Source organism: Leopardus geoffroyi, chromosome C2 (genome assembly GCF_018350155.1).
Source record: "Leopardus geoffroyi isolate Oge1 chromosome C2, O.geoffroyi_Oge1_pat1.0, whole genome shotgun sequence".
Classification (NCBI taxonomy): domain Eukaryota; kingdom Metazoa; phylum Chordata; class Mammalia; order Carnivora; family Felidae; genus Leopardus; species Leopardus geoffroyi.
This window is the reverse complement of record NC_059333.1, coordinates 77,741,045-77,757,110: the sequence shown is the minus strand read 5'-3', so window position 1 is coordinate 77,757,110 and position 16,066 is coordinate 77,741,045. Positions and strand designations below refer to the sequence as shown.

At 43.9% G+C, this 16,066-nt stretch overlaps 1 protein-coding gene across 5 annotated transcripts in view; it reads left to right on the top strand.

Annotated features, from left to right (window-relative positions):
- The first annotated feature begins 1,975 nt into the window (after positions 1–1,975).
- Positions 1,976–16,066, top strand: part of LOC123611088 (interleukin 1 receptor accessory protein) — a 138,472-nt gene continuing 124,381 nt past the window's right edge. For 2 of the 5 annotated variants that reach the window (XR_006718425.1, XM_045502591.1), the window contains exon 1: positions 1,976–2,191. The gene's annotated coding sequence lies outside the window, so the exon portion shown is untranslated. The remainder of the gene's footprint in view (positions 2,192–16,066) is intronic. The other 3 variants (XR_006718426.1, XM_045502592.1, XM_045502593.1) reach the window with 2 other exon arrangements.

The following is a 16,066-nucleotide window of genomic DNA, read 5'->3' as shown; positions in this document are numbered from 1 at the left end:
TAAGCATTTTTCTTCGTAGACATCTTTTTATAATATGTTAATTTGATAGCAGCTATTTTATTGTGTGCATACATAGCATTAGTTATTTTTTCATTTTCATTCCCACTTATGTTGTCTTCAAATTTCAATATATAATGCAATGATTATTTGTCTATATGTGTGTCATCTTCATTAAGCTGAGTAGTCCCTCACAGTCCAGGACTATAGGTGGCTCAATTTTGAATCCCCAGCATGTGCCTGGCACACAGTCTTGTCTTCTAGAAAGCACACGAGGCTATACAGTGGAGCGGCTAATAACAGGAAGACTGACTGCCTCAGTTCTCAATAGTTCTCAATTTATATTCTCCCCTTGTAGGCTTGTAGCTGTGGGCAAGATACAACTTCTCTATATCTGATCAATAAGTTGGAGATGATAGTAGTACCCTATTGGTCATGAGAATTAAATAAGCAAAGTGCCTGCTATATTGTAAGCACCTATGTAAGTGCTTGATAAGGGTACTATAACAGAAAACAAAGTCCATGTCCTGAGTATGTTTAATGAATAAATAATAAATCAAGGAACAGTTTTCTTTTTGCTTCATACAGGTCATTTTAAAAATTCTTTTGGATTATTTGCCTTTGGGTTCAGAAACAATGTTGTGAGCATGTACTCTGGGAAAGGTATCCAGGGACCAATAATCGTTTCCAGGGATTAATTTTCATAAATGATATCAGTAAATGCAAGAACATGGACACTTCTATAGCTTCCGTTATAGTGTTATTTTGCCTTGGGGAGCTAAGCTCCTTGAAGGCATGGGCGCTGTCTGGGTTTTGCATTGCTGGCCATCTTTGGCAGGTAGATGCACAGAGACTGCCACCGGCTAGTTCCACCTGATAGTTCACGCAGGCCCTCTTCTTCTCCTTTGCCTTAACTTCTGTCTCTCTAGATGCCGACTTCATGGATAAATTCATAAGATTCAATTAGCTAACTCTAAATGTGGAAGGGAAAAAAAATCAAGGAGATGGTGGCGGGCAAGGCATGTGTGAAGAGACAAGTCAATGTGGTAGAGGGCCTTTGTTAGGAAGTGTCAGAAATGGGGACAGGTGATGATGACAAGGCCCCGCCAGTCAGAAAGAAATCGTGATGGACCACCAACAGAAGGTTCTTGAACAAAGAAGTTGACTTAATGAAAATCTTTATGAAGTCTCTTGGGATGATTATCCAGACTACATCTAGAATGGGAGAGAGTACTTGAGGTCTCTGGCAGAAACCTTGATAAATGGGAATGAAAGAAGGGGAAGTAATGTTTTTGAGATTTATGTTCGTTCGTTCATTCATTCATTCATTCATTCATTCAACTCACACGTCTTCGGGGCTTACTTTGTACCAGGCACTGTGCTAGGCACTGGGTATCCACCAGTGGAAAATACAGATGCAGTCCTGCTCTCATGACCAGTTGTTTGTTCCCACGGGTGCCACTCGTGGCGGAGCAAGAGCCCCGGAAACACCGAAATTTTGTCTGTTTCTTCCTGTCTCACTCGGTGCTTGGCACCTGGTGGGCTCGCGCACATCCTGTGGCCTGAATTGATTCACGGCCCTGCTGCAGCAGGATAGCTAAGTACACAGACCCGGGGAGAAAAGGCGGGGTGGCATCGATGTCGCCTGTGAAGACAGGGTGCTTGCAATGAACGCCTGTGTGCATCTCTGCGCACGGTGGGGGCGTATTCTCGCCGTGCGCCTGGCAGCGGGCCGAACTGCGGGACCCACCCTCTCCTTCTCCGGCGCGCTTGAGCCAGCCCAGGCGGGGGCTAGGCGCAGACGGGGCCGGGCGCAGCCAGGCGTCCGCCCGCAGTCCGGCCCCAGCGCGGCTCCTCCTCGCCGCGGGCGGAGCTGCCGTCGGTGCCGCCCCGCGGCCGCAGCTCCGCGGAGCCCCGAGCGCCTCGGGCTGGCGAGCCAGGGCTGCGGGTGGAGCCAGGGCTGCGGGTGGAGCCGGAGCAGCGCGGCGCCCGCCAATCGCGCCGCGCCGGGGGAGGAGCCCCAAAGGGGGAAAAAGAAAGTGCGGCGGAAAGTAAGAGGCTCATTGGGGGAAGACTGGCCGGATCGGGGTCCCCGGGCTCCTCTTTGGCCAGACGCACCGAAAAGAAGCAGTGCTGGGCGACCCTGCACCCTTCCCCACCGGTTCGGTGTGCCCCGCGCTGCTTCCCAAGAAAGGTGAGTCTCTCGCTGCCTGCAGGGCTTGGAGGAATCACCTACCCACCTCTCAAGGGTGGAAGGACCCCCCTGGAAATCATCTCTTCCACCCTCTTCTTTTCCAAAAGGACAAACTGAGGCACAGAGCGAGGCAGCGGCTGGGATAGGTCACACAGCTAGTTAGTGCCGTGACCAGGACTCGAACCCATCTTCGCTTTGTGGAGCTTTAGATACCGCAGTTTGGGGACGGCTGCGCGTTGCTGCACCCCACTTCCAGCCCTTCAAGGGATCCACCCTGGCGTACCCCCGCCCGGGTTTCTCCAGGGCGCTGCTGTGAGCGGTGAGGATAGAAGAGGGCAGTGTGTCCCAGCGTGTGTCACGCCGCTCCCAGCCTGGAGCTGTGACAGCCTGGGGAAAGGCTGCTCGCAGCTTCGCTCGGTCTCCCCCTGACCTGCTTTCTCAGAAAGATGCCCCTGCCGAGGTTGTCTGGCAGGCGCCCGGGGAGGTGGTGGCGAGGGGAGGGACGCCCGGGCGCGGATGACTTGGGTTGGTACCCGCAGCTGTCTCCCAGCGCCGGGAGGAGGCCGGTGGTCCTGTAGGGGATGGGATGCCCCTCGTTTAGGAGTAGCTGGCTTCACGGAGCCATGGCCCCTGGCACTTCTGAATGCTGGCATGGAACAAGGAAGCCGAGTTACAGAGAAAAAAATCACGAACATAAAAGCAAACTTCTGCCGTTTCCTTTAAGAGCCGTCCCCAGTCTGTCTTCCCTCCACCTCCGGTTGTGAAATTGAGAGCCGCCGCGCCTCTTGAAGCGCTTTGGCTGCTTGGCTTCACAGATCCTGGGGTAGCTGCGGGCTCAAGGGGACGATTTACCTTGTTTTGAGTCCAGCTCTGCCCAGTGTTAGCTGTGTGAACTTGGTCGGGCAATTCAGGCAGTCCTTCTGGTACTGTGTGTGTGTGTGTGTGTGTGTGTGTGTGTGTGTGTGTGTGTGTGTTTCCTCCCCCCCCTCCCCCCAGCCGCAACATGGAGATTATAAGGATCAGAAGAAGCCCTTAGGGTCGTGGGGAGGACGAAATGGGATCATTCAGATAGTACGTTTAGCACAGAGCCTGGCATGGCACCTGGTTAGTTTGAGATTGATGGCTGCTATTGTAAATATTGTTATACAGTAACCCTGAAGACAGGGGATTTTCAGAAAGGTGATTTCATACCACCTTACAGGAACTTTTTTTTTTTTTTTTTTTAAATCTGGGATGTTGTGGTGTTTACTTTTTTGGAGTTTGAACTGCTCCAAAAGTGTTTTCCCAGTGCTGTCTCCATGTAACTTTGATCATGGATGCTTGACTTGGAATACAAAATGAATGTTTCTCAGTGATGCCAAACCCCCTAGATGTTAGGCCAAGCCTCAGGTCTATGAAGCCCTGATCTGTGGCATCCTTTATTGGCAAAGAGCGTCTGGAATTTGACAAAAAGTAGGAAGACAAGAGGAGAAGTTGGAAGTTCCATCTGTGTTACAGACTGTTCTAAGCCTTGTATTCCTGCTGTCTTCGGTCAGACAAGCAACTTTATGGTTTGTTTTTTCTTTTCTTTTCTTTTCTTTTCTTTTCTTTTCTTTTCTTTTCTTTTCATTTCTTTTTCTTTTTCTTTTTTCTTTTTCTTTCTTTTTTTTTTTTTTTTTTACTGTAGGAAAACAACAACACAATTCTCATGTGTTTCTTTTGGACTATATAGTGGTGGTGCAAAATTCAGTCCCTGTGGACACAAACTTGCCTTATTTAAACAGAAATACTACAAATGCCTACTCTTGTCTTCCTTAATTATTGGCATTTTAAAATGAAAAAAACCTCCTCATATATCCTCACCATGCTCATGAAAATTGATTTTATTCTGATTGACTTCATACAGTTATTTACTACTGTCTCCTGGCTATGCCGTAAGTGTCTGAATTGAGTTCTCAGCATTTGTAGTTAGGTACCTGCTTCCCAGTCCCTCTCATTTGTGTGGGGTATTGATGAGTGCATAGGGGGGAGTGCGATACATCTTGAGGGCAAGGAAGAACTTGGTGGTGCCCCTGGAGATGCCTCCCACACCAAGCGTTTGCAGAGGGTGGGATCACTTGCTTCTGTCAGTCTGTTCCGTGTGCATGCATTGTGATGAGCTGGCCAATATGCATCTGAACGCGTGCCTGAGAAACCGGTGACTTGTGGGCAAAAAGAAAATGTTAAAAATAAGGTCAGACAAGGAAATGGAAGGGAGATTGGAAGGTAACTTCTTTTGGTTCTGGTTCTTTAAAGATAGAATACCCAGTTATACCTTTTCTCCTTATCCAGATTACCTGTGACAAAAATCATACACACATGCAGAGAGAACTTTAAAATTTCCAAGGCATATTCCATATATATGATCTTCCTTGCTACTTGCCATAGCCCTGAGGGAAGGACATGGCAGGCATATTAATAGTGGAAGGAGCTTAGGTTTTGTGGCCAAATTCGAATTTCAGTTCTAATACCTGTGTAGCTAGGTAATACTGAGCAATTTATTTCACCACTTAGAGCTTTCATTTTGTCCAATTCTAAAATGGAAAAGAAAATGCTTACCCCAAGGATTTGCGTGAGGGTAAAATTAAGTGGAATGATGTGAAGTAGATGTAGTGAGTAGGTGCTCATTAAACAATATCTCTTCTTAGCTGGTCTCAATTTTACTGAGAAAGAGACTGAATGAGACTCAGAGAGTTGAGAGGTTTCTAGAGTCACATGGTTCTTTTTTTTTTTTTTTTAATTTTTTTTTTCAACGTTTATTTATTTTTGGGACAGAGAGAGACACAGCATGAATGGGGGAAGGGCAGAGAGAGAGGGAGACACAGAATTGGAAACAGGCTCCAGGCTCTGAGCCATCAGCCCAGAGCCCGACGCGGGGCTCGAACTCACGGACCGCGAGATCGCGACCCGGCTGAAGTCGGACGCCCAACCGACTGCGCCACCCAGGCGCCCCGAGTCACATGGTTCTTAAGTTTCAGCCCTGGATACACAGTTCACACCTGGTGACTTCTAGTTAAGGGCTTTTTCCGTCACACCCTGTCACATCTTCAATGAGCTCCTTAACAATTTACTTCAGTTAAGTTGGCCTTACTTGGCTGGTGATTGCAGGGTATCCTTTCTGTCCCAAAGAGGAAATTTCCTTGCTGAGGGAACAATTCATCAACATGGTCTGTAGAGGTTAGGGGGGCCAGCTCTCAGGAGAGGAAGTTTGAAAGCCCCGATCTCTAAGGCAACCTGCCTACTCTCCTGTGTTTGATGTAATGTACTTTCCAGTCCTAGGAGGAAGAGTACTGTGAAGACATGTCACGTTTTTTTCTTCCTGTTCTCAATGGTTTCCTCCCTCTGTCATCCTTGTGCTAATTCACAGGGTAGTAAGAAGATTGAAGAACGAATGTCACAAGTGGCCATAGTGTTCTTCACTTCTTTCACCAATTCTGTGGGTCCAGGATGGAACAGGGAACAGCATGCACAGGCGGCATTTGCAGAAAAGACCACTCACTGCTGCTGGCAGGTGCTGATCACTGGTCTGGAGCCTCAGTCCTCCCTGTGGAAACTGATGGCTGCAGGCTTATGTAGGAAAATGAACAGATCTGTTTCTGGCCCAGGCAATGGGGCCATTTATCCGTTGAGACTCCCCACAGGCCATCAGGTTTCTCTGCTCTGCAGCAAGCAGACAGGCTTGCAAATGCAGTTCTGGGAGAAATGTTTTGCTCCTTGCTTTTGGCATTTGGAAGCATATGTTTGCTTTTGCCAAAAGGTGCCCAGTTAGCGTCATCTTACCTGGCACTGTTAGAAAAGCAGAATGTAGCTGGAGGAAATCAGAGGAGGAGGCAGAAGAAAAAAAATAAAATAAAGGTTATCTCCAGCATACACACAGTTTCATTTGTTGCTCAACTTTGTCAGGCTTCTGCTAGTGACACAGATGTAGGACCTGGTGAGTCATTGTCGCCTTGCCCGTGAAATATTAAAGAGAGCCACCTACTGTGCTCTTTGCCCATTTTGGAAATTGTTCTGTGGGAGAAATAAAAGCCCCAATGAACTGGCAAGTTACAGAACATTTGGCATCTGATATTTTGGAGGATTAATTTGGGTTAGCTACTCATTTGCTCAAAACTGAGCAAATTTTTTTTTTTTTCTTTTTTAAAAAGTGAGGATGTAATGATGGGGTCGTCACACGGATGGGGTTGTCGCACTGATGGGGATACCTCCTTGTAGCCTGACTTTATATTCTGCCTAGCTCAGGCAGTTGGAGCCGTGTGGAGTGGTGCAGCCTGACAGGTGCAGGGGGCAAGGTAGAGTGTCGACATGAACCTCCATCTCTTCAGTTGGGAAACAGGGACACTGATGCCTGCCCAGAAGCTGGAGTCTCTCTCTCTCAGCACCTCAGTCACAGGAGGCATTTAATAAACATGGATTCATTCTTCTGCCATACATTCCTTCGATGTATTCGTCTGTTAAAATGTGAAAATCAAGGGACACCTGGGTGGCTCAGTCAGTTAAACATCCGACTTAAGCTCAGGTCATGATCTTGCGGTTTGTGAGTTTGAGCCCTGCGTGGGGCTCTGCACTGACACCTTGGAGTTTGGAGCCTGCTTTGGATTCTGTGTCTCCCTCTCTCACTCTACCCCTCCCCTGCTCGTTCTTTCTCTCTATCTCTCTCAAAAATAAACATTAAAAACATTAAAAATCGGGCGCCTGGGTGGCTCAGTCAGTTAAGCGTCGGACTTCAGCTCAGGACATGATCTCATGGTTTGTGGGTTCGAGCCCCGCATTGGGCTCTGTGCTGACAGTGCAGAGCCTGGAGCCCGTTTCTGATTCTGTGTTTCCTTCCCCCCCACCCCGTGCCTCCCCCACTCATGCTCTATTTTGTCTCTCTCAAAAATAAATAAACATTAAAAAATTAAAAAAATTTTTTAAACGTGAATATCAAAATTTAATAACTACTCTTTACTGAACTCCATCATGGATTGTACTGAGTGCCTTACAGACATCACCTCATTCAATTCTTGCAATGATCCTGGGTATTTTTGGAGGCAACTAAGGCTCAGAGAGGTTAAGTGGGTAAGAAAGACCTGAAATTGTGTGGCCTCTGGATGAGAACTGAGAGCCTGGGCTAGGACTGCTTACCCACCTGTCCCCATCCTGCCATTCTGATCCTGGTATTACCTTGGCTGTGACTGAGAAGTCTCTACCTCTGGGCCTCAAATGTGAGCGAGCTGTACAGGATGATCCCTAAGTTCCTTCTGCAATATGTTGTTATTTATTTATTTATTTTAAAGTTTCCTTTAACTCTGAAATTCTGTCCCCGTATCTCTTTGTGAAAGTCTAGGCTAGAAGGGGAAAGGGAAATAAACAGAAAATACCCTATGTTTTATGCAGAGAGATCTATTTTCCGGTCAAACAGAGGAGCGCAAAGGAAATCAACATTCATTGGTGCATGCACTTCTGTCATTTCATTTAAGCATAAAAGTAACTCTTAGGTGTATATTATTGTCTGCCTTTTACAGATGGAAGAACTGAGGCTCAGAGACACTTACAGACTTGCTCAAGGTGATCCAATTACTGAGAATTAGAACTGGTGTGTGCCTGAGTGTAAAGCCGTTTGGTCTATGATACCGCCACATTTGCTAGACCCCAACCATAAAATCGGAAGACTTGTATAGCTAGATCTAGGAATGTCCCCTCCTTGTGTCCCCACACCATACCACCTCAGCAGCCATCTCCTCTCCTCCTCTGTCCTTCCTACAATGCTGCTTGAATCCTTTCTTGCCCCTTCCTGGTCCATGGACCCCTTTAAATGCTTTACCATCTTCTTCCTATCTCTACTGTGATTTTAGTTATTTGTTTGTACTCTGAGCCAGTAATTTGTCCCTTTGTGTTCTTGTCCAACTCCCTGATTAGCACCTAAGCAGCTGAGACACGTAGCACAGTGCCTTGTATATAAAAGGAACGGAGTTAAGTGAATGATGGTTTCATACTGTGTCAAGTAAGCCCAGAATACGTTTCCTAGTTTTCTCATGCTTTATTATGTTTCTAAGTATCTCAAAGGCCATCTCTACGGACTAACAAGGTAACTTTTAATTCCTTTAAGTTTATGGTCACAGAAAATTGGAAAAATGCTAAGGAATCACAGAGTCTAAGAAGTCTGGACATTGGGGCACTGGGGTTGCTCAGTCAGTTGAGCATCTGACTCTGGATTTCAACTCAAGTCGTGATCCTAGGGTCATGGGATTGAGCCCCACCTTGGGCTCCACACTGAGTGTGGAACCTTCTTGGGATTCTCTCTCTCTCTCTCTCTCTCTCTCTCTTTCTCTCTTTGTCTCTCTCCCTCTCCCTCCGTTCCTCTCCCTCTCCTTCCTCTGCCCTTCTTCCTCACTCACGCTTTCTTCCTCCCTCTCTAAAATTAAAGAAAGGAAGAAAGAAAGAAAGAAAGAAAGAAAGAAAGAAAGAAAGAGAGGAAGAAAGAAAGAAAGAAAGAAAGAAAGAAAGAAAGAAAGAAAGAAAGAAAGAAGGACGGTTGGACATCACTGGCTCAATGATGGAAAAGGACATTTTTTATTCTAATGATAAAGGGTGTTTTGCTGCAAACAGAGGGAAGGGAAGGAAGTGCTCGCTTGCATATATTGACAGCAAGGCCAGTGTCAACTGTCATGAATTAATTAACCAAAAGAAAGTAGGAAGTTTCCAGGGAAGCCGGCAGCTGCAGTGAACTCTGATATCAAGATTTCTAAAAGCAATGAAGAATATGCATCTGTCCAGCTATTATTTGATATAATTTGGATAAAGACTGGTGACTTTTTATATCTAGTTTATATCCAGGAGATGCCTGTGGTTTCTACCTGTCTGGCACATAAGTCCTCATGATTACACTGGTTTCCTCCTTTTCCAATCAATGCTAAAGACAACAAAAAAGAGAACCAGTCATTTTATAAACACTGGTATCTGAAAGTGTTCTTTTCATAGATAACACAGTTCTTTAAGCCAGCTATGGTTAGATGCTATGGTAACCTAAAATTTTGGCCGTGTAACATTTGTGAGCTCTAGAACCAGACCAGCTTCCCTGCGTTTGGTTATTTGGTCTGTCTCTGCTTTATTTTCACCATCTGTAAGAAGGCATACTAAAACCCCTTTCATCAGGCTTTTGATAGGTGTCATTCATATGCCATAACACTTGTTAAGAGCCTGGTGCATGGGGATTTTAACATCTAATATGATTAACATCTGCAATGATATTCAACTGCATGCCCAAATTGATATTGGAGTAGGAAGTATAATACTTAGGTTCAAACAATAATAGTTTTTGTTTATATAGAACTGTAAAAGCCCTCAGAATGAATGTTATCGTATATACACCCACACCCACACACACACACACACACACACACACACACACACATATTTTTTTTTTTACAATAATTTGAGGTAATTAAAGCAACGACATTTTTCATCCTGAGTCTGAGAGGCTAAATATTTGCTGAAGCCACATAGCTAGTGACTAGAGGCGCTGGGACTTGGACCCCAGCTTTCTAACTCCAAGTTATATGTATTTTTTCCCTTTAATGATTCAGTCGAACAGTCCAACCCACTACTGGTTAATTGCTTTTCCTTCTCAGTGTCCTTTTTCCCACTTCTAAAATGAGAAATTTGGACAAGATGCTCTCTAAGGTACGGTGTTCTATGAGTCTGTGCCTGTAGAGTAATGACTTAGAAGATACCATGAAAAGCCAAGAGAAGAACAACCCTCTTCTTGCCACAGAGGCACCCACATGCCATGGCATGTGGAGCACCCTAAATCCCAGACACCCAGCAGCCTCCTTGTCCTCAGTGAGACTCACAACTGAGTGTTGCACTGGGAGTCAGATCCATAAAGACACCTTCCATGTCCTTCAGGATGGGATTCTGCCACATTCCCATGACCTACACACTGTTTTCCCCTCAGGATGCAGGTTTGGGGGTGGGAAGAGAAAAGAGATGGCTGGGTTATGTATGCACATTGACATTTACTGTTTGGGAAATGAAAAGAGAGCCTTTTTTTTTATATAACGCAAGCTCTGTATCACCATTAATCACCATAATCTTCTACAAAGAAATAAAGAGATAAAATATTTGGCTTTCATTTGAATTTTAGCATTATGAGTGCATATTTTCTGCTTTATTCTTTTGAGCTAATTTAGTGCCCATGGAAGAAGCTTGGCTCTCATTGAATAAATATAGGAGTTTTTTCAACTTACAGAAATGATGGATGCTGGAGAGTGGAAATACACACTAAATAGCACTTTTCTGGAAGCTTGGACTTCGGTTTCCAATTACAGAATGAAACAATGGCAGGGGTTGGGGAATGAATGATTAAATGGGTAGTGAAAAGTTGGCTGGTTTTAGAGTCGTTGAACCCTAGATATTGCTTGCTCAGCCTGTGTAGACTTGGTTTCCTCATCTGTGAAATGGAAATTAGCATACTCTGGCTATCTCCTAGATAGATACACATCAATATCTATATCTGTACCTGTCTTTATATATTTATATATATTACAGAGGTTAAAGCAAGATAAAATGTATCAAGTCCCTAGACTGGCACCCATAGGTCCCACAGTAAATACTCATCCCTCTCCCCATTCAGCGCTGCTATTTGCCCAAGACCCTCACCCATGTGATGAAATTCACATGAAACTCTGATGGAGAGGGTGGATATGTTGAGTAGATGCTTCTGCTGGTCTAAGGAAATTTTTCCCAATTTGACAGACAAAGGGGATGGTAAGTATAGGAAGTGAATGTGATATTTACCTTAAAATATCTGGAAAGTTTTCCTGTGGAGGAGGAATTTGACTGGTCAAAATTGTGATACCTGGACCATCTACATCTGAATCATACAGATAGCTTGTTAAAGAAGCAGGTATCGAGGGCCTTTGCACTGAAGTCTGAGAATCACTGGATCAGAATTTTCTATACTGAGAGGCAATATATCGTAGGGGTTTGGAGACTTACATAGGTTCATATTCTGGCTCCATTTGTGTAATCCTGGGCAAATTACTTAACTTCTCCGTGTGAAATGAGATTAACATGGCACATAACTCATTGGGTTGTTGTGATGACTAAATCAGTTAGTACAAATGAAGTTCCCCAGGCAGTAGCTGGCACAAGTAAGCACACATTATTTCACCCGGCGTGTGAGCCAGTCTTAAAACTGCCTTGTAAGACCCTGTATAGTTGGCATTCTGTTTCCTCTCTGACCCAGTGTCTCAGATAACCACGTAGCTAACTCTCTCATCCCCTTGAAGCTTTTGCTCAAATATCTGCTCCAAGAAGCCTATTTGATTGCTTTACATAAAATCACCCCTCATCCTGCTTCCCATCTCCACCCATGCCATTGCTCATCTGACTTACCCACTCTGCCCGCTTTTCCTTTTTCCATAGCAGTTGCCACTTTTCTCAGCTCCCACATGTGATTTATTTAATTAATTTAGTCTGTCTATTGTTTATTGTTTAGTTCACCCCCACTAGAATGTAACATCCTCAAGGCCAGAGACCCGGCTGTCTGCTGTATGCCATGAACAGTGCCTGGCAAATAGCAACTACTTAATCCTGAGTAAATGATGAATAAATACATGCACAGATAGGTGTTAGTATAATTGTTTGTCCTCAAGGGGTAGAAAGAAAGAAATGGAACTGAACAAGAAAACAAATCATGTATGTAATATTGAAATAAAAAACTTGTTTTGTACACACACATACACACATATATGTTTATGCACATTCATGCACATGTACACATACTCACATATATGTTTATGCACGTGTGCACAGGCACACACATATATGTTTATGCACATGCATGCATTCACACACATGCTTATGCACATGCACGCATACGCACATACATATGCGTTTATGCACACATGTGCACACACGTTTATGCGCATGCACACATATGAACACATATGTGTTTATGCACGTGCACACATACACACACGTACACATATGCGTTTATGCACACACATGCATACACACGTACACACATATATGTTTATGCACATATATACATCTATGCACATGTATGCATATGTAAATATACACAGTCAAAAATTGCTTTGGGAAGCAGAGATGTTGAGGTAATTCCTTGTTAGGAGGGAGAGAGACAGAAGAACAATATAAGTGAACAGATAACAGACAAGCAGACAGAAGAAATACAAATGATTTCAGGGCAAGAAACAAGGAACTGAGATGAAACAATGACAGCAGCACTAAAGGGATGTGGAGGAGGGACAGTTTTAAATAGGGTCATCAGGGATGACACCTCTGAGAAGGCGACATATGAGCTAAAGAAAATGCCTGAGAAGGAGCCAGGCTGGTCTGAAATCATGGCTGAGAGGGCAGGGGCCAGGTGAGAGGGGAAGAGGGGCTGGAAATAAGGTCGCAATATAAGCAGGGGCTACATCACACTTTCAGGCGGTGGGCGGGAGTTGGGATTTTATGCAAAATGCAGAAGGAAAGTCACCAAAAGGATTGAAGTAGGATAGTGACCAGGTTTGACATATTTGGAGCCCCAGAGAGTGAAGGAAAATGGAAGAATTTATTTACTAGATGGGGAGTTAAACTCTTCTGATCCCCTATGAACAGAGGAGAGAGACCGTTCAGTTTCATTGATGTGTCATTCATGGACTTTCCTATTAGAATGTCTCCAAACAAACAGACAAACCCCCATTAGAATGTCTCAACACACACACACACACACACACACACACACACACACACACACAAACAGGTAAAATAGGCAAAATCAGATTCCTTTGCTTTTTCTCAAATGATATTCTTATTTCCACATGCACTAAGTAATGGATGGAAATGTAGGCACTGCTGCTCAGTTCAATTCAGCTGGAAATTTTACAGTTCTCGTGTAGGTGTTTTATGTAAGCAGTCCCCCAAAACACTGCACCCAGAGCTATTTCCTTTTAAGATTTTCAATACCGGTTTCGGAAATCTGCTGTATTGAGGAGGAAGCGTATGAAAGGCAAATTTAATTCCACGTAATATCAGTTTCTTCTTTCTGGATCTACACATTTAGATGGTGCCCAACTCTTCCAGAAATAAAACTCCTTCATGAACTCTTCACCTACATATGCATATGGAGTCTCATACATGCCTTTAATAATATAAACTAAAAATAGCTTGAAAACATATGCCAGACACCTTTTAAGTGCTTTACGAACATTAGCTTGTTGAAACCACAGAATGACTTGATTCTCTATTACTTTTCATTGAGGAAGAGAAAACTGAGGCTCAAGATCACAGTCAGTTGTAGAGCTAGTATCTGAACTTGGGCAAGCTGAGCCACTATACCGTCCTGCATTTTGATTGGAAGTGACCCTGAATATTTTATTCATCTCTGTTTGTCCCACTTTATGGTGGGATGAGGAATAGGTCAATGAGAATATGAGGAATAGTTCAATAAATGTATTGAATCAGTGAATGAATACGTGACCTATTCTTCAAGTTGCATTGTTTCATTAGCATAGTGATAAAGAAAAGTGGGTTTTAGAATGAGACAATCTGTGCAGGGTAATGCTACTCACTACCTCTGAGATATGGTAAATTTACTTAACATCTTTAAACCTGTGTCCTCATCTGCGTTGTTGGCACAAGAATAAAATCGTTGTTAGGATTAAGTATGTACACAAAGTGCTTAGCACAGTGCCTGGAACATAATTAGTGCTCAGTCCATTTGAGCTATTTTTATTATTTTTTTGAACTAAAATAACCTCCCCAAACATGCTTACACTTACATACTCAGGCAGTTTTTCACTTGTGCTTATTTTACTAACTTCCTTCAAAACTCAGAGCCAATGATCCAATCCTATAATCAGTGATACTAATTTTGTTCTAGGACCCATTCTGGTACCTTGCCCTCAGCAGAAAAACTCCTGCAGGTAGAAGGGCCAGTCCTGGGGAATGATATGGGAGCCAAGATGCTGTAGGACTGCCCTGTCTCTCTCTCTTCCAGACATCTGACATACCTGTAGACAGTACTTCTCACCCTGCACATCCTTCTGCCCAGCCGGACCTGGCTTGCTGGGAAGTTATTTTACATTCCCGTGATGACTCCAGAACATTCTGGGTGGCAAAGGGAAAGCAGGAGAAGACTCAAATTTTACCCTAGATAACCCTTAATGAGGCTAATTTACAGAGCTTGCTGCAAGTTTAGGACCTCTTGCTAATCATCACACTAATATTGATGCAATGTTTCTTGTGTGCCAGAAGCTGTGCTGAATGCTTTATTTTTATTATCTAATCCAATCCTATTGCAACCTTATGTAAATTATAAGTTTTAGTTTTAAGCCAGGGGATAAAACTAAAGGGTGTTATAGTTGCCTCCATATATGTACTGGGGAGGCGGTGATGATAAAATCAAATATTTCTTACCTGTGTTTTGCCACGTTTTTCTTCCAAAGCAAATTGTGCAGGGTGGCAGCACCTTTGGTGTCTCCAGGGATCTTCCCTGCAGTGAAAAGATGTTTGGCAGAGAAATGAGGCAAAGGTTGTGTTGGGAAGGCAAGAAGCTTCATTCTAGTTGACAGTTTATTTTGCCCTGGAAGAAACTAGTAGCAATGAACTCAGTCCTCTTTGGTTGATTGCATTTGCTTGCATCTTTGTAAGAAACCAATAGGGTGCTGACTTACAATGACCTTTTTTTTTTTTTATGAGATATTTAAAAGGTGTAAATTTATCATCTCACATGGCCCAAGTTTGATGATTTCCTTGGAGGAAAGGTCCATACACACAATACACACACATACACACAAGCATGAGAACAGTTCCTGAGTCTTGGTTGGCCCTCACTATATATTAGTTGAATGAATGCATGACAAAATAAAAATAAAAATAAAAATAAACTTTTTGGGGGGCGCCTGGGTGGCCCAGTTGGTTGAGCGCCCAACTTCGGCTCAGGTCATGATCTCATGGTTCATGAGTTTGAGCCCCGTGTCGGGCTCTGTGCTGACAGCCAGAGCCTGGAGCCCCGCTTCAGATTCCGTGTCTCCCTCTCTCTCTGCCCCTTCCCTGCTTGCACTCTGTCATTCTCTCTCTCTCTCTCTCTCTCTCTCTCTCTCAAAAGCAAATATTAAAAAATTTAAAAAAAATAAAAAGCTTTTTCTTTTCCTGAGAATGGGAGGTGCTGTGGGATTTTTTTTTAAATAGTAAGATATCAATATGTAACTTTTTTTTTTTTATTTTTTAGAGAGAAAGCACATGAGCTGAGGAAGGGGGGAGAGAGAGAGAGAGAGAGAGAGAGAGAGAGAGAGAGAGAGAGAGAATGAATCTGAAGCAGGCTCTATGCTCAACATGGAGCCAGACAACGGGGCTCTATCCCCTGACCCTGGGTCATGACCTGAACTGAAATGAAGAGTCAGATGTTCAACTGACTGAGCCACCCGTAACTTTCCTGTAAAATTTTTGTTTTAAAAATAATTTCAGGGGAGCCTGGGTGGCGCAGTCGGTTAAGCATCCGACTTCAGCCAGGTCACGATCTCGCGGTCCGTGAGTTCGAGCCCCGCGTCAGGCTCTGGGCTGATGGCTCAGAGCCTGGAGCCTGTTTCCGATTCTGTGTCTCCCTCTCTCTCTGCCCCTCCCCCGTTCATGCTCTGTCTCTTTCTGTCCCAAAAATAAATAAACGTTGAAAAAAAATTTAAAAAAAATAATAATTTCAGAAGGAGATTATTCTAAGATAGGTGGCATTACTTAATCTTGGTGATTCAGGACAGCTTATTGGAGTGGACTGTAATTCCTTTAAAATTTATTGAGATGAGATCATGTACCCATGTAATAAGTGGCCCTAGACTGGTATACTTTTAAATTTATGTAATCCGA